Source organism: Maylandia zebra, linkage group LG1, assembly GCF_041146795.1.
Source record: "Maylandia zebra isolate NMK-2024a linkage group LG1, Mzebra_GT3a, whole genome shotgun sequence".
NCBI classification, from domain to species: domain Eukaryota; kingdom Metazoa; phylum Chordata; class Actinopteri; order Cichliformes; family Cichlidae; genus Maylandia; species Maylandia zebra.
Genome location: NC_135167.1, coordinates 32,277,910 through 32,300,871, shown reverse-complemented (window position 1 = coordinate 32,300,871; position 22,962 = coordinate 32,277,910). Strand labels below are relative to the sequence as shown.

The 22,962-nt window shown below is 40.2% G+C and overlaps 1 protein-coding gene and 1 long non-coding RNA gene across 2 annotated transcripts in view; one reads left to right on the top strand and one right to left on the bottom strand.

Moving 5' to 3' along the window:
- Positions 1 to 22,962, bottom strand: part of LOC143419029 (uncharacterized) — a 45,381-nt gene that overhangs the window by 5,563 nt on the left and 16,856 nt on the right. The gene's annotated exons all lie outside the window — the stretch shown is intronic.
- Positions 5,238 to 22,962, top strand: part of lrrc4cb (leucine rich repeat containing 4C, genome duplicate b) — a 46,340-nt gene continuing 28,615 nt past the window's right edge. Inside the window, exons 1-2 of the mRNA XM_004558075.3 lie at positions 5,238 to 5,739; positions 5,933 to 6,361. The gene's annotated coding sequence lies outside the window, so the exon portion shown is untranslated. The remainder of the gene's footprint in view (positions 5,740 to 5,932; positions 6,362 to 22,962) is intronic.

Sequence of the window (22,962 nt, the reverse complement as noted above, 5' to 3'; positions counted from 1 at the left end):
ATAATTGAAGAGGCTCCGTAGAGCTAGAGGATCCTCTCTCTCTTTCTTTCTCTTTCTCTCACCATATTTCCCCTTCCGTGTTTTTTTCTTCCAGCCCAGCTTCTTGAAGTTTGTCCCAGAAAGCAGTCTGGGACTTGTGCTACCACAGCAGCCGAGCCAACATCCCAATAGACTGATGGGAAAAGATAGAAAGGAAGGAAGATGAGGGAAAAAAAGAGATGTCTCACAGAGGGAAAGAAATATAGAGGCCAAACTTGTTTTGACAGATAAGTGGCTATGGACCAAAATGAGGGATAAAAAGAATCAACTAAAGCCATCTCTGCCCATAATTTGTTAAACACTTTCACATAGCTTTTCCCATCTGTGTCCTTCAATTTGTCTGACAGACTTTAAAGCCAGTATCTCTAAATAAGCCAGTGAGCAGTATCCTCTTTCTCTTCCCCCAAAAAAGAAAGAAAGAAAAAGTCTCTGTGAAGCTCTACGAAGCACATTTAGATTCTTACTGTCCTTTATCGTTTCATCATATCTCAAGCAGAAACTCGGAAATTTCATTCAACTAAATTGTTCTCTCAATTATGTGTTTGTAGCAAAAGGGCTGTCAGGATTACCTTCAGAAGCAATTTTTATTTATTTATTACTGGATGAAGCTCCACATTTAAAATATGTGTCACACATCTTTTTCTGTGTTAGACAAGAGCTTTCCATGACTTTAACCAAGTGCTGTGACTGACTAAAAAGGTCCATAAAAAGGCACCGAAGGAAGATATACTGTATAATCAGATATTTTAGTTGAAAGAAACTGCACATTACAACTTGTCACATACCTGAATGTAAGTATTTAATGGGACTCTGTGCAATGCCTATTTATTCAAAAGCTTTTAGAACCACCTTTAGCACCAATCATTTTAAGCAATCATTTTCTGTATGATTTATTAGTCTCTCACATCAGTGTGGAGGAATTTTGGAGTCGTCTTCTTTACAATTTTGATTCAGTCCATTTAGATTTCTATGCATTCATTCATACACAGTTCTCTTAAGGTTCTGCCATAGCCTGTCAACTGGGTTGAGGATTGGACTTTGACTGGTGCTATTGCAACAACTATATTCTTTTATTTTTTAGTACTGATTTGCTGCTGTGCTTGATTGTTGTCCTGCTGCATGGCACATTTTTGACCAAGCTTCAGCTGTCAGATCCGTGGCTTCACATTTGAATACTTTGGAATACAGAGGGATTCATGGAAGACTGAAAATCATCCCAAAGCATTACCTCTCCACCACCATGGTTGACAGGTGCTATTTTTGCTGATAAACTTTGATTTTCATCAGATGTGACCCTATGCATTATGACCAAACATCTCCACTTTGATCTCATCGGTCTAAATGACATTGCTCCAGAAGTCTTGTGTTTTATTCTGATGCAACATTACAATCCTACACTGTGCTGCCATTTTCTCTTCAGAGAGAAACAAATCATACTTCATCTATTTTATTCTTTCTGAAATCAGGGTTGTTAGCTGCCATAAGGTGAGAGGCAGATGAGAGCTTCTTTTTTTCCAACTGGACTGTCATGACATTTAACATGCTAACTGAGGCTTATAAAGTGTGACTTGTAGCTTTTGGGTTTTTTGCAGCTTCTCCGAGCACTGACGGTCCGACCTTGGTTTGAATTTGCTGGATCGTTAATTCCTGCCTGGAAAGATTATGGCACTGTATTAACATATACCCGAATGCTCCAGACCAGCAAACTGCCAAAACTTCTGCTTTTTTAGTGGCTTAACTCACTTAATCAAGAGCATTTGATTAGCAGCACTCGGTTGTACTTACCCTCTGAACTCTTACGGGAGCAGCTATGGTGTGTTTTTCATAGAACTGCAGAGAGTTGCATAAAGACTTCGTTTTTCATATGGCTGCAATTATCAAAGTGTCTAATACATAATTATGGAAAGTTTGATAATTATTTTCATAGAAATAATTAGATAATTAGCTGCAAAGAAGTTATATTTATATGAGAGACAGGGTTGTACTTTACATTAATACTGTTTCAAATGCCAGAAAAATGATACCTATTGTGATATTGTGTAAGTAAGAGCCCTTTTGGAATGAATATGTTACATTTTGAAAGCTACAGATTATAGAACACTCAAATTACATGTACTGACATATAGTATCCCAGCTGTTTTAGGCTGATTAGTTTGTCTGAAAAAAGGCTAAAAGAAGGATGACAGATTTACATTTCTTTAAATCCTTCAGAAAAATATAAAGGCATATACACCTGGTCTCAGAAGTCTCCAACCATGCCTTTTGCATGGAAAATAGAAGTAAGAGAAGCTGTCAAACTGTCAAATAGGCTTCTAACGCAGTATGTTGATTTACCACCCAGAAGCCATTTGTGGGCTGAAAGTCTTTGGCACTGACACTAAGTATTGCTGTTGTTCAGATTTAAATAAGACATACAGTATATTTATATTGTCCTTGTATGAAAAACATTCTAATGAGGGAGTACATAGTTAAGGCAGCATGTGGTTGACATTGATTTGATTGTACAGATCTGCTGAGGTTTTGTTTTTAGCAACAAAGGTTGTGCACCCCACCTCCCCACCCCAGTTCCCTCCACCTTTATTTTTAATTTTTTCTGCTCAAGAGAGCTCAAGGAATTAAAATTCATATTTCATCAAAGCGTGAACAAAATGCTGATAACAGAAAATATTTCTGAATGCATCTTTAGTTAGAAGACTGAAATGTCTCTGAGTTTTATGATTGTTGCCAGTTTGGTATTACTGCAGTGCTGTGTAGGAGAATTATACTAAAGTAAGTCGCAATTGTGGCTCAGTATATGTAATGCGAAACTAAAAGGTCCAGTTTTGTGCACCTGGATCTGACTTTACATGAGGCTATGAAAATGAACTAAGGTAAGAGTCCCACTAATTTAGCTCCTCAGAACAGGATTATGTTTAATCAAAGTGAAATTGGCATGTGTTCTAACAAGCTACCGTTTTAGTTATGCATGAAGAGGCAAGTTCTGACTTTCACAGATGTGGAAACTAAAATGTTTTATGAGAGTGCTGAAAATGTTTCTGGTTCACCGACTAAAGTCAGATAGATGTTAACAGATTCAAAAATAGCGCATATGGAACCAGTAATTTTAAATTGTTTTCTAAATTAAGACTTACTGTGGCTAATTATGTCTGACACATTCATTCATGGTTACCGTGTACACTGATGGCTGCTAGATAATTGTTTCCAGCCCTTTTCAGTCACATAAGAAATAAAAGATGTAGTATGATTTAGCTAACACAACTAGTACATGACAAATTAGCTAAATTACAAGATTCCAAAGGTTATAAAAATCATGGATCCAACAAGATGTATGAATAAGGTGCTGGGTACTATGATCCAGTGTTATGAAATGACTCGGTTATCACTGGCATAGACTGTAGAAGTAAAAAAATATGCTGGTTATGCTGGTTAGTCCAACATTTAGACTGAAACATCTTAACATTTAATGGACTGTCATGAATATTTTACAGATATTGAGGTTCCAAAGATGATAGATTGATCTGACTTTGGTGATTCACTGTCTTTTCCTGTAGCAGCACGCAGTGTTACAGTGCAGGATGGACTGCATCAGCAGCTGTTGGATGGATCGCCATATAAGTAAGTAAGATAACCTTTATTAGTCCCACACGTGGGAAATTTGTTTTGTCACAGCAGGAAGTGGACAGTGCAAAAGTATATATATATATATATATATATATACTCTGGTGCAGAAATGTCCAATACCCCAATCTGATTATAGCACCATTATCAGCTCAAACTTTTAATGTGTCTAATTTCTTGGTTCATCTAACAGTTTATTTTTCTTCACAAGCGCTAACACACCATCACAGAACCTTAATGACGATATTGCAGAAATGCAAGCAGTTCACCTGCTCTGACTGGATTTTTTAAAAATATTTTCAAGAATCGAAATCATTATGTTCAGGTTTGAACTGGACAAGTGGTTTGATTAATCAATAAAGAACTGAGTATTTATCAATAAGGAAGCTGAACTCATAGAGTGCAACTGTGACTTGTATAATAGCAGTTGAGAGCAATGCCTAAAATACCAGTCCAAAATCCCTTTTAGTTACTCTTTTGATGTGCTGACAGTGAAGACCGTAGCACACAATTCACCTCATTTTCATACCCATCAAGCCGTTCAGTTATGCTTTATGAAAGTGTCACTGTTTTGTGTTTCTTTAAAAATGCATCCATGTTTTTCCCCCGCAACCACCACCACCACCTCTCTGTAGATAAGCTGTCACTATTTACTTTAAACATAGATTCTCTCACAGCTCTCATTCGATTTGTTGTGTGATCAAAACAACATGTAATACAATACCATTATGACTAATTTATATTCATCTTTGTTCTTTCTCCCTCTCTCTCTCCCTCTCTCCCTGTCTTTCTCAATCTCATAAAACAGCCTGGCTTCAGTGACCAGGAGCCGCTCTGTCACGTAGCTGACTTGTGGTTCATTATGTCATCTAATGAGACAGGCGGTTCATCTCAGATCAAATGAAACCACACTCACTTCTGTCTGTCTGTAGGTCTGAAAGTCACTAAAGCTCCTTGCCTACTATCCTAGCCTATATTTCATCTTATCACTATTGGCAGTTAGGACTCAGTAAATCAGTAAGAAGATGACATTGATGGGAATGATGAAAAGATATATATGTGTGTGTGTAGATATGTGTACTGACTTTAACATGGTGGTCAATTCAGATTCTTTCTGCACTTTTTATGTGGAAGAAAGCTGGTAGGATGTGCACATGTTGAACGGTTGAATGTGGGTTTATTTGTGGATGCAGACCGTTTTGGATGACTGAATAGAGCATAACGCCTGTAGGTGGCAACCATAGGCTACCTCATCAACAACTGAATCACACGTGCGCGCGTACCGACGCACACACACACACACACACACACACACACGCAGAGACACATAAACACACACACGTACACGGAGACATTAGACCTGGGCTTGCGTTAATGCTATTGATCCCTGATAATTAACGACCGCTGTGTGATTTAAATGGGCAGATGGACGCGCAGGCAAAGTGGTCAAAGTTAAAGTGGTCCCTAGGCGATTTTTGGGAACACGCTCTCGCCCACACGTGCCCGCACCTGCATACACTTAGTAGCCTAGCTACACGCGCACACACGTGATTCGCTCACACGCACGCGCGCGAGCCAGATCTGTGCCTGGAGACCGTGATCTCAACGTGCTCACTATTCCAGTCATGGACTGCAGCGAGCGGGGGGACCATTAGGAGACGGTGGGCAAGAAAAAAAAAAAAAGGCGCTTTATTTGCAACACACGGAGGATGTTGGTGCTGTCTCACCACCCGGATCGGACACATGCTCCCTGACAAGCGGAATTATTACTAATAGCTGCGCTTATGTAATCAATGCGCCGGGTTGCTGTGTGTGTGTATGTGGGGAGGGGGAAATAGCACCCTGTAGAATCTTCCCATTTGACTTAATAGAGAATACTGTATGCCATATGCTCTTAGAGGAGCCTATGACAACCCATTTGTCCTGATGCGACGCCTGTGATGGTCGCGGTGGGACGGATATCCTTAATTTTATCCAATAGGCGTCCTCAGGTTTTCTTTTTTCTTTTTTCTTTTTTTTTTTGTAGGACGGTTCTGCACCCCGTTCGTTCTGCGCTGACCTTATCAGCAACGCTTTAAATGGGTAATTGTTAACTGTCAGGTGTTTCCACTGGTTTTGTTCATCTTTATTAAAAATTCACAGCCAAACAGGCATATCTGTAAGAATCAGTCCACTTTTTTCTTTTCTCTCTCTCTCTCTCTCTTTTGTGCGTTTCCCCCCTTTCTCCCCCCCTCTCTCTCTCTTTTGGTCGAATTTGGTTTGGCGATTTTCAAAGAGGAAACCACCGGTGGGAGTCAGTTTTGGACTGTGACTCGTCTGGAGAGGAAGAGGGGGCCTATTCGGACTTGACCATCTAAAACTCTGCAGGATTTCCTCCTCTCAAGTCCAGAGGAATACCTTCAAGTCCAGGGGGCTACTGCTGGTCCTCTTGAGCGTTTTTCCCCCGCTCGCTCATTGGCGCTCGTTGCATCCGAGGGAATGGTAGCCGCACCGCAGATCCACGCAACTCTTTCTGAATGTTTGGCATTTTTCGCTGGCGAACATTTTGACTTGTGATCGAGAAAAGACGCGGACTGCAGCAGCCTCTAATCCCTTTCACATGGAGATTTGTGCCTCGGTCGTACTGCAAATCTTGAAAACGGGGACCAGGGCCCTGCTGCTTTTTCATTCGATCAACCTCAATTTCTTTTATTCGAGAAAATGCGTAAGTATTTCACTGAATTCACTCCAATACAGCCCGTTTGGTGTGATGTGGTGCTGTGCATCCCCATGTAGACTAATCTCCCATCGCCATTTAACCCGCAATTTGGTTTGCTGGCAGACTTCAATGTAAGGAAAGCTACTTTTTAAATATTCTTTCATACGTCCTTCTTTTCTTTCTTTCTCTATGGGTTACGGTAGCTGTCGCATTCTCTTTCAGGTGTGAGCGATTGTGTGCGTTCTGGATTTGTGTGTGTGTCTGTGTGTGTGAGACATATGGGCTATATAGAGAGAGGGATAAAGATAGATAGGAAAGGGGGTTGAGGAGATGTGGGGGTAACTGATGCACCAAATCGTGTGTTTGAGCGCTCGGTAGACACCGTGAGTCTGTGTAGTCTCCGTTGCCAATAGGACATTAAAGCTAGAAAAAGGCCGACGTCATATGGTAATTCAAATTCAGTTCAGGTATTCTCAGCATACACGTTTGCAGCAAAAAGGGCGCCGGATTGGCCAGGTGGGCTGGCTGGTCCAGTCGAAGGGCTCTTTGAGTTGGAGGTTTGAGTCATGCTTTATTGTATAAAATATGCTCGTTTATGTTTTTTGTTCTTTTCCCTGTGCTTATACTGGTGACCCAGTGTATCTCAAACCAAGCAACTCGTGAGTGATACAGCTCGAGCAGAAAATAGGTTTTGATTCTCCCCCTAACACAGCCTGAGCAGGTCAGAGAAAGTATAGAGCAGCATTTTAAAATCTAAGCTGTCAAATCTTGAAGGACTTGTTGGGTTTAAGTAGCTTTAGTAATGCAGTCTTCAAAGAGAAAGCAAATTGAATAGGAGCTGTCCATCAGTGGGAGGTGCTGAAAATGCCCTGATGCTGAAAATACATGTGTGTTGGTTGAAATAGGCACATGGAGCTGGCATTGTTGGTGCAGGCATCAGCTAAAAGCAGTCCACTTAAACCTGAACCGGTTCCCTCTCAACTACACTCATCCACATTCACTTCTGGCGATTTTACAGCATGCCTGTAAAATGAAGGACACGGGCTGAGTGTGAATGAGTCTGTGATTCAGGGTTGGTTAACACAAATTTGCATGCACATATAGGCAGAGCCTTCCCATTATACGATACCTCATATGTGCTGTTGTTTGATGTAACATTTTTCACGAGTAGACACTTAAATAGGCTTTTCTGGTAAGCACTGGTGCAGTTGTTCTTTATGATCAGTAGGTTGCTAAAGAGTCAGGTTGTTGCAAGTGTACTTCCCAGCATGTAGTTTATACAAACCTGCTTACCAGAAAGTTGACTCAGTGTTGAAGTATAAGCAAAAAGGAACACCTATACTTAGCATAAAGACAACATGTCATGTCTTGAAATCATTACAATGCAACTACCTCGTTGCAAGAAACATGGGTCAGGCAAATGTTAATTTTTTTTCTGTCACCCCTTTTCTTAAAGTTACTAAAGTTTTGAAAGCAAAGTGTTTCTTTCTTTGTTGTATTTTTCCATTTCATAATTTGTTAGTTGTTTTCAGTGAGCCACAGGAATGCAGTTCGCCCTGTTTAGCACCTGGAATACAGAGCTGTGCAACTATTACATTTGAAGAATGGGGTTTGACATTGTATTGCTGAATTAAGCAAGAACTGTCCTAGAAGGCATATGTTGCTCTAACACCTGTATGTATCCTTCACTGCTAAAATGCATTTCCAGATGTGCACATTAACCATGCCATCGCAACTTGATTGTGATGGTATTTGTTCATTCAGTACAAGTTTTTTTTTCTTTGTAAATTCCAGTTTTAACTTGGCGTTGTAGATGAAACAACACCACATTCATCGACAGCATTTTTTTTTAATCTGAAATTTGAAATCTCTCCTGCCATTTTTAATATTTCTCAGTTTCAATATTTGACATGTCATGTTTTACTATTGCCAGTCAAATGGGGTTCAGATGATTTCCAAATCCCTCCTTTCTTTTCCCATCTGTTCTTCAAACAGCGTTCCCAACTATTTTGAAATCTGGGTTATTGTAGAGTATACAGTTTGCCCTCTATACTTTAAATATATATATACATACCGTACTCCTTTCTAAGTGATTTGCAACAGTTGTTTTACAGTTTTAAAATTCAAGTTCCTCCATGTGTAGTTCTGTTTGTGAAATCTGGAGATACAGCACACTCCAATAACAGGGTAAGTGCTAAAATTAAGGCCACACACAAGTAAGTGACTCAATAGGGCATTGGGCCACCTGAGGAGTAACAGCGAGCTCTTAGTTTCTGAAAAAAAAGGAAACCTGAAGCTCAGCTGGAGAGTTGTGAGTATTTCCCACCAGAAGTTCATATGAACCTTAAAGATGGTCAGCATCATTTTTATGGGAAAAGCTGTAGTGCTGTGTTTGGTTTCAGTGCTCGAAAGCAATGAATGGGGGGGGGGGGGGGGGGGGGGGGGTGTCTTAGGTTGTCCTGCAGATTTGGGTTTATCACCTTGTGTATTCCTCGGTTATGAGGCCAGAAATACCCAAAGCACGAGAAATATGATCACCCCGACAAGCATTGTCAGTTCTGGCATTTACCTGCCTACTAAGGGACCAAATGGACATAAAGCATGCCAAGACCAGTCACCAGAGCAGCTCTGACAGAAGCCTTCGCTGTAGGAAATAAGCACTTGGGTGAATAAATTTCTTTTCATGCATGTCACGCATGTGTGGGGTTTTTTTTCTCTCCTTGCTTTTGGAAACGGTGGACACAGCGGAGGCACGCGTGTCTCTGTTTTGCTCAGGCGCTTGTGTTGTTTCACAGTTTTCTCTTTGCATTTTCCAATTTTCAAACTTCATTAAGTCAACTAATGTACATTACAGAAACTCCACAATCTATCCACTGATTAAATGTTTTTTTTCTTTAAGCCACAGGAACCAAAATAATGAGCAACTGGGTCTGCCCATGGTTGCTACACGCAGCACTAAGCATGGTAGGATGTTAATCACGGAGTAATTTGAAGGACCAGTCGCACACACCCAAAAACACACAAACACGTGTGGAATAAATGTCTTCTTTTTTTTTTCTCCAGTCTTTTAGATGTTAAATGTCCAGTCATCCAAACTAGGATTCCTAATTAATTCCCCCAAATCCTCAGGTTATGGGTCAACCCCACAAAGTTCAATCTGATTTCAGCATGACATTTTCAAGACATTTTCAAGACTCTGAAGCTGAAGCTACTGCGGTAGATTAATGCCTGTTTTTAAAGCCTTTTTCTTTCAACTTGACAACGGCAAGAAAATAAAAATAAAAAATTGCTGATTCATTTTCAAATGACTATCTTCTCCATTACACTTAAGCTTCTGGCAATTGATGGAGTCAGTCAGTGTTTTTGAGGAATACGTTTTGTTGTTTCATCAATTTATATCGTCGCCTTGCCCGTCTGCATATATCTCTGCTTGATATGGGAATCATTTATGGCTGAGCTCCTGGGTAAAGTGAAAAAAACACACACACAGCACAGTCCGCCCCAGGGCTTTGTGTTATATCTTAAATAATACAGAAGGATTGTTTGCTTTTCTATATGTATATTTAAAGCACGTATCCATGTGACGTAAATATGTAAGTGGGTCGCGGCTGGAGATTAGAATGACTTCCAGCCAGCTCCATTTTGATAGATTGCACTCTGTATCTTTCCAGTAGTACCTCCACAAAACATGTGTTTGTGTCGAGTCAAGAGACAAGGCTGATCTGAGCGAGTTGGACTGCTCGGGTGTGAAAGAGTCCAACGCATGCCAGGCTGGAGAGAGACTTAGTATTCACTGTAGCAGCTTAAGTTATGCCTTTGTGCACCAGAAAGGGGATTATTCAGCGAATCCTGCTCTGTGTCATTCACAAGTCTGCATTTCTAAATCAACAAATATTAGTGTGGTGATGTATGAAGACGCTGCATCTGCGTGTGTGCCTGTAGAACTAACTGCCTGCTCATTACGGCTGCTTGTGGCTTATGTAGAACGGCGGCGTTGAGGCCTGCAAAAAATAAAAAAATAAAAAATCATAACTTATGGCACAAATGTTGTAATTGTTTTGACTGTGGCTGTCGGTGCCTTATTTCACCATCTGTGTTGTGTGCCATGTGTCTGCAGTGGCCTGCAGCAGGAGCCAGCCATCAACTCCATTGAGAGCCTCTGATAGAAAGAGTATGTTCGGGCTACGGGTACCATGTTTCTGCCTGCTAGCAGCAATGAGCCGCTTTCTCGAAATGACATAATGACCTTTACAGATTCTGCTACAGGTTTCTAACAATCTACATATATACAGGTAAAGCTTAAGTCAACATTGTTTTCTGTGATATGAGACGCAGCTGAATTCCACCTCCTGCTGCTGAAGAATACATAATCACCGTAAATAATGCCCTAAAGGCAATTATGGCTTTTATTCAGCTACTTTACTGCTTTATTTATTTATTCATTTAAAAAAAAAGTTTCATAAGTATATGTAATTCTGTACAAATCAAGTAAAGGCACATCACAGCAGCCTACAAGAAAGCACAGAACTCTGGAAGTCATTGGAGATGTTTATGGGAATTTGCAGCGATGTTCTCATTAGTGTGTTTATTTCACATCTAGTCCCAAGATGATGAAATTAACCAGTTCGTCAAATTAATTTTTTTTAATACTCTGTATTTTATTACACTACCAGTTAGCATAGCGTAAAACGTTTTATTGTTCAAACAGCTCTCCCTCAGCACACAGCAGGTAACTTTAAGACCAACCGTAGTCATTAAAATTTGAAAGAGAACCATACATCTAAGAAAATCCAGCTACATTTGGGCCAGTTTTGTTCAAGATATCTGGGCCTCTACAGACTTGAAAACTGCTGAATGAATACTTCATGTTATTTGTCTGGAAAACCTTGAGACTGTTGGAGTGTGATTTTATGTGTGTGTTTATGTCTCATAGTAAAGGTAACTTTATTTTACCTTTTTATTGCTGAAATTGAAACTGGTTATTAGATGTGATAATAGATTTAAAATAGTAATGAACTGCAAGAGTATTCAGAGGACACACCTTCTTCTAAAGATTACAAAGTTTTTGGCAATTTTAAGGAAAGTGATTGGATTTAGCACCAAATTCTAATGGGTGCTATTAAGGATGACCAAACTAAATCCAATCCAGAGAGCGTACACGTTAATGTTCCCAGCTTGTATGTTAAGTAAAAACATGTGCTAGAGTCTGTTTCTATGATGCTGATGCAATATTCAGTATCGATCTTTTTAAAAATGAAATTAAAAAATGTAAACCTTCTAATAGTCTATAGTCATTCCAAATGGACTAAAATATTTCATTCTCATTTCAGTTTTACTTTTGATGATAAGGGCTACTAAAAATCAAAAATCCTCTATCTGGAATTATTAGAATATTTCCTAAAATCAACCACAGAAGGACTTACAAAACAGAAATGTCCACCTCGTAGAAACTATGCTCATTTATACTTGGTTGGGGTTCCTTTACCATGAGTTACTGCATCAGTGAGATGCAGCATTGAGGCAATCAGCTTGTGGCACTGCTGTGGCTCTACTGAAGCCCACTAGGCTGGCAAATCAAGCGCAATAACAACATGGTCAGCAAAACATTTTCGGCCCCGTGGGCAGCAGCAGAGTCCTGCAGGAAGAGGGAACCAGGCATCTTCATGAAGTTTATCAGCAGATGGAAGCATGAAGTGCTGCATTGACTTTGGACTTGAGAAAACACAGTGAACAACCACCACCAACACCAGCAGATGACATCGCGCCCCAACTCATCACAGACTGCGGAAACCTCCCACTGGACTTGAGACGCCTTGGATTCGGTTCCTCTCCATTCTTCCTACAGAATTCTAGGCCCTTCATTTCAAAATGAGACACAACATTTACTTTTCATCTGACAAGAGGACTTCCTTTCTGTAACTATTTAACCCACGTAACGCACTTCTGATGTTGTCTCTTGTTCAGGAGTGGTACAGCAATCAGACTTTTGTCTCTTGAAGATACCAGTGCGTGGTGACTTTCAATGAACTGAACCTGTCACTCGTCATGACTCTCTCCCAGGTTCTTGAATTGACTTTTGTGACTGCGGTCACACCTCTTGTTTGTGCACGTTTTCCCACCACATTCAACTTTCCATTACTATGCTTTGATACAGCGCTCGCTGAACAGTCAACCTTTTCAGCCATGACCTTCTGTGACTTAACCTCCTTGTGGAGGGTGTTGGCGATCAGGACAACTCCCACATGAGTGTGGTTGCATGTATTGAAGTAGACAAATATTTTCAGAGAGGGAATTTTTGATTTTCTTGCGCTATGAGACACACTCATCAAAATTAAAATAAAAGCCTTTTTTAGGGCTTAAATATGATGTGCAACCCAACATAACCTGGCCACCCCACTGCTGTTTCCTCCATCAAGTTTCATTCATTTCAGCCGAGTAGTTTGCAAATAATCTTGCAGCCAGATGGAAAATCATCACATAATAAAATAAAATACAGTATTCAGAAAGAGAACAACTCATTTGTTAATGTGATTGAGGTGATGTAGTGTTGTAATCTGTTTAAATTGCTAGTGCTAATCTATAAAGAATTCATTAACTCCTTTGTCTTTTGAAGCTTTATTGGAAGCGGTTGAGCAAAAAAAAAAAAAAATAAGGAGAAACACATCAGGACACCAGCTGAAAATTAAATCAGGGACTCTATGTTTTTGCTTATTTGACATGTGCCCTAAGGAGTTAACTGTTAGGTCAACCTAAAACCTATGTTCTGAATATTAAACACTATTCTAGGATGTGTTTGAAGGTAAGGCTTAGTAGAAGACAGCAGCTGTAATTTGAAAAACTAGAGTCATGGGAGGGGGGAAAAGTGTGGAAATATTTAGAATCTTGTAAATTTTGGCCATATTTTTGGCAGTAAATGATGCTAAGAGGAGTCTGGAACATAGTGAGAATATGAAGTGCATGCACTGCATATTTCTGGCCTGAAGTGAAGCAAAAGCTTTTTCTATTACTACATGGTATCTATGAATACATGAAGTATGACTACATGAAGTATTGCACCAGTGAAGACCTTTGCCTCACTATCAGTCATTTTTCTCCCCAGTGTTCATCACACTGCAATCTGTATGTCAACACATTGTACAAAAAGCCAAACAATCACATATGTTGGTCCTAAAAGAAAAGTCTGAGTTTATTATGATTGAACCGCTGGAGATTATTAATGGTTATTCATCCTGATAGTTGCCAGGATCTTTCAGTCTCAGGCCAAAGTGATGCAGCCCAAAAAAATCTTCTGTGTTAAGCAAAGGTATTTAGTCAGAGCCCATCGTTTTATGTCATAAGAAATTTGTGGTTTGGCTCATAGTGCTAATTAGACTGAAAATCACAGAGGTCAGAGAAGACAGACTCAAGTCCCACGCACAAGTTTGTACCTGGATCCATGCTTCAAAACACAGCTAGATAGCAGAAGCCAAAGTAGACCAAAGCGAGCCCTTGGAGTATTCTGCCATTTGATGTATCAAGTTTAGACCAAGTGGAGGTGAAAGCAAGCCCTTGGAAGGGCTTTGCCTCAAAGTGCGGGCAAATCTCATTGTCTGCTTATCAGCCTCAAATTTACTCCGCCTTACTGAGATATTGCCTTGGAGAATTAGGGATAATAGCTGAAGTGATGACTGTCATGATGAGTCTCTATCTCTCTCATGTCTAATACACCCTCGTCTTTCCGGCTCCGTCTTTCAAACTTTCCCTTATTTATCTAATTCCCCACATATTAATATACATTTTATCTCCTGCCAGTTCTTTTGGCTCAGATGTACTTGATGAAAATAGCTGAGCGTTACTTAATTCATGCGTGCCTGGGTTTTCATGTTACAACTCACAAGGAGCAGACAGTGATTCATGATACAATAAGGGGGTGTAAGAATTAAATCAATATCTAGTTCATTAATGCTTTGGCAAAAGGCTCAGATTGTAGTTGCTGGAATACACTAGATTGGCTTAATTGGCAAAAATGAAACCCCAGTAACTGGCGCCAAGTCAAACACTACTAAACTGAGAAGGGAATCTTGTAGGGATGACAAGATTGCCTGTTTATTGTGTCGCTTGGAGTTGCCTCTCCAACCCCTCCCCACCAATCCCACCACTTTTGTTTTTTACGACAACACTTCTTTTCACCAACACGGTTTTCCAGGGTTGAACAAAGCTGGGAGAACATCATGTTCCCTTGTTGCCTCGCACTAATGCATTATTGGTGAACCTCATTGTTTGCGACAAGAGCATTTTGTCCTTCACATTCAAAGGAAAGGAAAGAGAAAAGCCTCTCATGTTGCTTTTCTTTGTGTCTTGTATCCTCAATTATAACACAAAGTCTCTTTCATTTGTTATGAAATGTATTAAGACTTGGCTAAGTATCCAAAGGATACTTAGGATAAAGGATAGTTGTAAAACAATTTGATCTTTTCCTCGTTCCATGTGTCCTGTAATCTTTTTACATCAGTACAGATGGGGACATCCCAGTCATTTTTCTTGCTGTTTTTATTCCAATAGTGTGTTTCCAGTGTTCCTTTGACATTCAGCACAAGTGCATGCATAGCTCATATCAGCTCATATCGCTGCGCAATTGGTCAAATTTGTCATTAAATGTAGTAAATCTGCTTATTGTAACTATGCAATTAGTAAATATCTTTCATTTTCAACAAAAAAAACAAGTATCCTACAAATGTTTTGTATCACTTTCAGTGGAAAGAGAACTGACAGTCTGACCTTGACGTGGTTTAGAATTAAGCCCCTCCTTTGCTCCGGTTTGATTAAAATTTTCTCAGCACCAGCAGCAAGTAGCACCACTCTTGGTGACCACCTATAAATCACGGTGAAATATAGCACTGAGCAGTAAATGTATGCGCCAAAACCATAGCACAGGTGCTCTCAGAAATAATGTCACCGGCAGCTTTGGTTACTCCCTTAATCCAAATGAGTATTTTGTGTGAGCTGCTTCAGAAGGTGGTTGTCAGGCAGGTTGTTATGAGCAACTTTCCATGGTTCCTGTGTAGTGTTGGGCATGTCAGTTGTGTTTGCCTCTTCATGTAATCTCAAACTGACTCCATGTTGAGAGCGGGGCTCTGTGGGGGTAGTGCCATCTGTTGCAGGACTCCTTGGTCTTGTCAGTGAATGTTTAAAATGTGTATTTCTTTTAACATTATGGCTTTAATTTGGAGTTACCAGGACACCAAAATAAATTGGGACCTCACTGTATTCCTCCAATAAAAGAGGAATACAGGAAAAAAATCTCCGAAATATAATCATTGCTGACCGCTCTGAAAATACTGAGATTAGTGAAGGACATTTTGACAGCAACACTACGTGTGCACTCCTTCATGAGAGTCTACCTTAATTTTCTGCCTGTGTGTGGATGTAAAAGAACAAAAACCAAAATGCATGACAGATAAAATTAAAACTATCCACTCTCTATTTTTCAGGGCGATCACAGAGATCTCAAACACTGGCATCTTGTCAGCATTTAGGCGATATACAAAATGATGTGCACGGGTTATTACTACTTGGGTTAAGCGAAAACAGTATTCTTCACGTGAACCTTTTAGATACATTGCCAAGAATCTACTTCTAAGTGCTTCTCAGCTGCTTCTGTCGCTGCAAATGTGTGTTACACAGTTGAAGCAAAAACACTGCAAGCTCGCCCAACCAGCTCCCGCTGTACGGACTTTAATTATCCGTGCTGGAAAAATAGTGACACGAGCTGAGGTGGAGACCCGAGTCTTTATCGTTTTCACACCTCAGTTATGAATATGATCAACAACGCGAGCCAATTAATTTTGTAAAGGAAGAAGGCACTGCTTGACTACAGTACCTACCACATGTTTTGCAGTTATTTTACTTAACAAGTCCTCTTAGCCCCTGTGATATAAAGACTGGGATCGGCTCCAAGTCCCCCTCCTCATGACCCTGAGCTGGATAAGCGGTTAAGAAAATTGGTGAAAGGATGGCAGTCCTCTAATCTGATTGGGTAAAAATGCTTCTTTGCGCCAAGATACAATGTCTGTTCTGACACGAAAAGTAAGCAGAGTAAACAACTAGATCATCAAGTCAGGTCTGAAAATATCTGATCATGTTTTCTTGTAAATCAAAATCAAAAGGAATGCGAAGGTTGTGTAGGTTGGTTCACGCCATTAACTGAGTGAGCAGTTTCTGTGATAAATGCCAAAGGAGACTGAATTTCAGTTTCACGCGTTTCTTTGGGAACATATGGTAGTAAATTGAATGTTTTTCAGATAAAATAAGCAAACGGGCAAAGAAAAAGACAAAGCTCTAGTCTCTTAAATTTGCGTTTGGTAATTTCCACAATCCCATATTGCTATAAGTTTATCACACAGACAACTCGTATAATGACATATAATGACAGAAATGCACCAAGACCAAAACTAGGATGCAATTTACTTCACGGTAACTGTTGCTATGAGCCAGGCAAACTCTACCAGTATCCCCCATTCCTGTTTCTCATTCTTGTGTAGTGAGGATATGTAGACTATGTATCATGAGTCATTTAATATAGCGTAGAGCAGCTAGGCTAAGGGGCATATGGCCATGTTGGAGCACAGCCATCCGGCTTAAGGCGGGGTAAACGGATGGGCAGGGATTGCTGGTGCATTAGCATTTCAGCTCTGCATCGTGTTTCAGTGTTGTTTCTCCAGTGAGCTTGCTGTTTATCCAACAGCAGTAAATAAAACATTACAATCATATTTTTGCTCCGTGATCATCAAAGTTGGTGGTAAGGAATTGGGACTGTCACACACTGCAAAAGCCACTTGTCTGTGACTGCAGAGGAGACAGACAGAAAGGAGAGACAAATGGAGTGGGGAGAGTGCTTGCATTCCTCTAAAATATCCCTGGTCGACAACGGATGCTGTGTTCACACGTTATTCGCGGACAGTTTGTACCAGCACTAACATTCTGCTGAAGCTGTGATCGGCCACGATTGGCTAAACGCGGTGGAGAAAATGCTTCCGCAGAGCTCGAGAGCCGACGACGGACTATGTGTGTGTCGACTGTTGATTATGGGGAGAGCCTGTGGTTCCATCTATTTCATATTCATGAGCCAAATGGTGCGCGTTGTAATATTCATGGACAAATTAGACGTTCAAAACACCAGTGTGAGCGAGGCCGTATGCAGAATGCTCTCACTTGAACTTCTTCCACCTTATCCTGACCCATCGATTTCCATTTCGCTCCTTTCCATCACCGATCCTGGTGCTGGGTGCTGGGTTCCTCTCAAGAACGTGCTGAACATATTCCATAGATTATTTTTATTGTAGTACAAAATTCCAGGCCGTTGTCTTCACAGAGATACGTTTCCATTGTCTACTAGCACTGGCGAAGCAAAACCACTCTTTTTCTTTTAAGGAATAATATATCCTGTTTACTGTACGATAGGTTGAGAGCGGACTGGCTTGTAAGAGACCAGCTTTGTTCTGCCTCTCTGATCAGCTGGCTTGCTAGCAGTTGGGAGGGAGCAACAGAAGTGTGTCCAATCAAGCTGAGCCCTGTTTTAAAAGGCCCTGCAGTCCTTCGGCAGAGGCCGCATTTATGACCCAAAATCGAGGAGATGAGCCTGGCCCTCTTCCAAGCCCCTCGAGCTCGTGTATATTGTTTGAGCATATCCAGAGGAAAGTGCAACACTGCAAGGAGGCCTCATGAGACACCTGTGCATGTGTAACTGGCTGTGCGTGTGTGTGCGTGTGTGGATAACGAATCTCAGTCTCAAACCTTATAACGATAGCAGTCACATCGCTAAAGTCTAATGATAAAAGCGGGTGAAGAGTGCAAATAGTACCAGGGTTCATTTTTTACCAAGAGCTATTTTACAAGGTCAAGAGAAAGGAAAAAAGTGCACATCCAAAGTGACAAGAAAAAAAAACATTATTGCCATTCCCTAATAAATACAGTCTGCTCACTGTTGATAGAAATTGCATTTGACTTGACAATCAAATTATAAAGCCACTCATTTGCATCAGCTTAATGGGAACCTACAGTCATTTTGTGATTACAGTCCAGTTAGTCTATTACTGTAATGGTGCGGATTTATAGCAGATTTTGCCCATTAGGTGATCAGAGCATTTCATACCACGGTGGGTCTCATCTAATTTAGGGCAGATCCCTAAACTGAGGGTCAAGATCACAACTCAGTTGATTGTGTGCCTGAAATCTATTTTCACTGACCTGTCTGTACATAGATTAGGTCAGTAGTGATTATAAACTTAACCATACTAACGGAGACCAGAAATAATACCTGAAGAGCACTTAGTGTCCTTAAAGTTCAAAATTTTACTCGAGAAATTCTTCTGCTTCACATCATCATTCCTCAAGATTCACCTTTTTAAACACGATACAAGAAATGCGGCTGCCAAAATAGCACAGATTTACCTAAAGTGTTTTTGTGTTGTGTGTGTCTGTGTGTGTGTTGTTGTACTGTAATAGTTTGTTTTCCTTAGGGTGGATTCATGCCAACGTGCCCCACAATTTTATCTTGCTCATGGTGATCAATAGGCATTAGCTTGAGACAAGTGTTTTCTCAAGCAGGTTGTTCACTGAGTGATTGGCATGTCTCTGCTCCTTCACCTACACATCATCATGAACCCTTCTACATCTGACTGAGCAAACACACTTCTCAACCTGAATGAATGAGCGTAACACTCACCGAGCTGTCAGTGCACTTTGCTTCTGGAGTTTAGACTCAAAAATCATTGCAGCTGTTCCGGAGCTTGAAAATTATCCATCAAGGTCTGCTTCTGGATCGGTCTGAGGTGGACTAAAAAGCCCCACTGTTACCTCGCAGGCACAAAGTCCTGGGATCAGTACTCCTAAATAGCAGAGATTAATCAAAGGTAGACTCACGCCCTCCAGAGATAAAGTTTCTGTAATGTGGTACTGCAGCAGCTCACAAAGTTTGGAATTTTCCAGAGTAGGATCAGGCTGTGATCAATTTTATCCAATCCATACCAGCAACATATATTTGATAGCCTATACGTTTTTGCACCCTATTTTACTGGAGCTGCTTTATCTTTACAGACACATCATGGTCTGATTCATAAATGTGAGTTTATTAGCTCAACCTGTCAGTGTGACGTTCATAAAAGAAACTATACCAGGCAACAAAGAAACAGTTGCTGTAATTGTACTGTATTAACCTGAGAGAAGGTATTAAATATTTTTGCTAATAAAAAGAGCTGAGAAAAAGAGCTACTTTTAATATGAAATCCTAAGCTAACAGCACAGTTATATCAACAATCAGTTACCACAAACAATCTGTGGTTCTAACCCAGCCCAGTTTTGACATGCCTTGACTCACACCATTATGTAAACACAATTTTGCAGCATATCTGATGTTTGACACGTTAATCTGCTCATTGCATTCATCATTTTTGATGTGTTTTATAGAAATCCATTACCATTGCTCCATTATAGTCTGTGTGCTCCAGTCTTTTCTCTCTTCTCAATTGCCTGCCTTATCTTGGTTGGGCTGAGTTAGGTGTTTTTCAGTCTTAAATCTTTTAGCAAAAACTAGGACTGCAAGATAGAATCTGGCTTTGTGGAGCTAGATCAAATACTAGCTCGGGTGCTCTCAGTAACAAAGGTGTTTTTTGTCATTCCAAATACAGCATATGATGCAAATGCAGCTCTATCTGAAATTATTTTCTTTCATGCCTCTTTTGCCGTTTTCTTTTTGCAATGACATGTAATAAGTCTCAAACCAATTTGCACCCGTCTTTATCCTTAAGTCTCAAGCTACAGACTTTAATCAAACAAGCATATGCTGCCTATGCGGTTGCCTTTGCTGCATCAGATAGTAGAATAATTCAGTGATTCCCAACAAGGGGTACAAGGATCCCAAGAGCTACTGCTTCAGTAGCTGGGGAATACGTGGAAAGATAATTAATGATCTGAACAAGTTTGAGTGGAAAAGTTAACAATTAACAGAGAACCAAAAGGAAAGAAATGGCATTATTAGCTCCTAATAATGGTTGTTATTGTCAGATCATAGGATAGAGAATACATAATTTGTTGAATAAGCATAATATTTAATTGCTGAAATGCAGTATCTAGCTAAAATTCTGAATTTGCTACTTTGCTGGGGTTTTGTCAAAAATATGACCAACAGCTGAATTGTTAGCTAACAATGCAAATTATTAGCTAAATGTTAAATGGGTTCGCCAGTTTAAGTGTCTTGAAATAAGAAGCTGTTAAGAGCCTTGTAAAAACACTACGGCTGTAGAATGAGTAACCTGAAATCAGTGCAGATCCAGGATGAAAATGTATTCGGTTGAAACACGTGAACACGAAAGATAGCGGAAACATGAAAGATAGTTTGGGTGCGTTACATGAAATAAGGTTCAGAACCAATTTCACAATGGAAAACAACTCACTTAATGCATCCAATTTATTAAATTATAGAGTAGAGGCATTTTCATATGCATCTTTGAATGGACACAGTCTCTGAATTGCAAGATAGAGATGTTGTAAGATACAGCGAATTGATTTTACACAACAAAGACCTAATCTATCATAGGCAGAGGATGTGGCAGTGGACTAAAAGATGTGCAACAGGAGGGATAATTCAATTATTGAAAATCTTGTGGGCTCTTCCCTCTGCTTTTCCCCACGGTGTTCAAGGTTAATTGTCATAAGTTCAGGCCGGTCTTCCACCAAAGCACGAGGGAGGGGACCAGAGGATAGACAGTAGACCAAAATTCAATTTTATTAGGACGATTGCGCATTCAAGCAATATTTTCCATTAGGCATTGATTGTTCAGTGCAGACTACCTCTAGGCAGCTTCAAAGAGTTTCTCCAATTTTCTACATAAGTTACTGCTTGTTCCCTCGTCTCGCTGACATCACAGCTAATAGGAAAACCAATGTGACACATTTACTGAAGAACTAAGCGTTAGTAAAAGGTTATATGAAATGTCTTCTGAACCTCAGCTTAGGCTTTTGGCTGTGAGATTAACAAAGGTGTTTGGCATTGCAAAGGCACTGTAGATAGATAAAGGCCATTTCAGACACATGCATGTTAGCTTGTCTCAGTCATTTAGAGGATTGCTTGTGTAATGCCATCTGTATTCTGGGGATGAACATCCACTTTTACACCACGATGGGGAGAGGAGCAATATCGACTTCGGCCAACATCTTTTGCTTTCCCTTTATCTTACATTCACTCACCCACTAGTTAGTTCAAATTATGACAGACGTCTGGGTACATTCATTGTAGAAACAGCGGACATACAGTAAAACAACATTAAGCATTTGTGAACGCAGAATGTCAACTGCTATAAAGCAGACAATAGCAGGCCGCAAACACTTTGTTTTTTCTCAGTTATGGACTGAGGTGTACAATTAAAGAAAAAAGAAGACAAATAAAAATAAATCCAAAATGCGTCAGTGCAATGTGTCAGGCAGAAACAGTACTTTAATTATTACATAACCCTAAAGCTGCTTTCACACAGGACGTGGCATGCCTTGCTCTGCTTTTGCTTGGTTCAGTGAGGAAGGCAATCAGAACCATGCAAAATAAGCAGCGTTTGCAAAACTTTCAGTGGGCTGTCATTCTGCTTTTTGTGCCTCTTTCCCTCAGTACTTTCAGAGCTTTAATATAGAGGAAGGTACTGTAAAGAACACATAACAAATCTAAGCTGCATTTATACAAACTGTCTGCTTTCAGCAAGTGATACGAGTGGCAAAACACCTGAAGTGTCTACTTGGATGGAAACCTATTTCCGAGAAAGGTTTTTCCTTCTGAAGTCTTGATAGAAATTCAGGCTTATTTTGTTTATTACAGTAAGTTGCGACAGATGAAATTATCCTTTGTTTTATATTTGTGCTCCATTTTGCATTTTCTTCCTGCTGGAGTTTTGATGCTACCTTCTCTTGTCTGTGCATGCAGTCAAAACGATGGGCAGCAGTCCAGTACAGCTGTGTTGAGCTTTAGCAGTACAGCCCAAGAGCTGCTGAACTCTTGGAATACAAAAAGGTGAATTTTCTTCCTGAAACATTTTCTTAATCTAGTATGTTTTTTTTTTTCTTAGACTTCAGACACGCAGAGACTGACTGGTTGGCAACCATGTACCAGTCACTATCACAAGGAAAAATTATATATTCTTTGACTGACTGGCGAATGGTTATTGGGGATTGCTTGATTGAAAAATTAATTGCAAAGACGTATATCGTGCAACACTAAATCCTCCTTGCAGTTGCTTTAGTCACTAGCAAAATGCCACAGTCCCCTGTAGTTTTCATGGAAGATGCCAACTATTCTCCCAGCAGTAGTGAAACTGTAAAAAGTCTGACACAAACCAAAAGCTGAAAGGAGTTAGCAAGTATTTTCAGGCAAGTAGTTGTCTTCCACACAAACTACAGGCAACTGCAGTAACCTGGTAGTGACCAAAGCAATCATACCGAGGTGTTTGGTGCCCCACTTTCTTTGAGACTAGTTGCACTTAGCAACTGCCTGCAATCTCCAGCAAAACATCTTTCATACACAGGTCTTCCTACTGGTCCCTTGCCCTTATATATGCATCAATTTAAACAACTGTGGGCAGCTGTTTTGA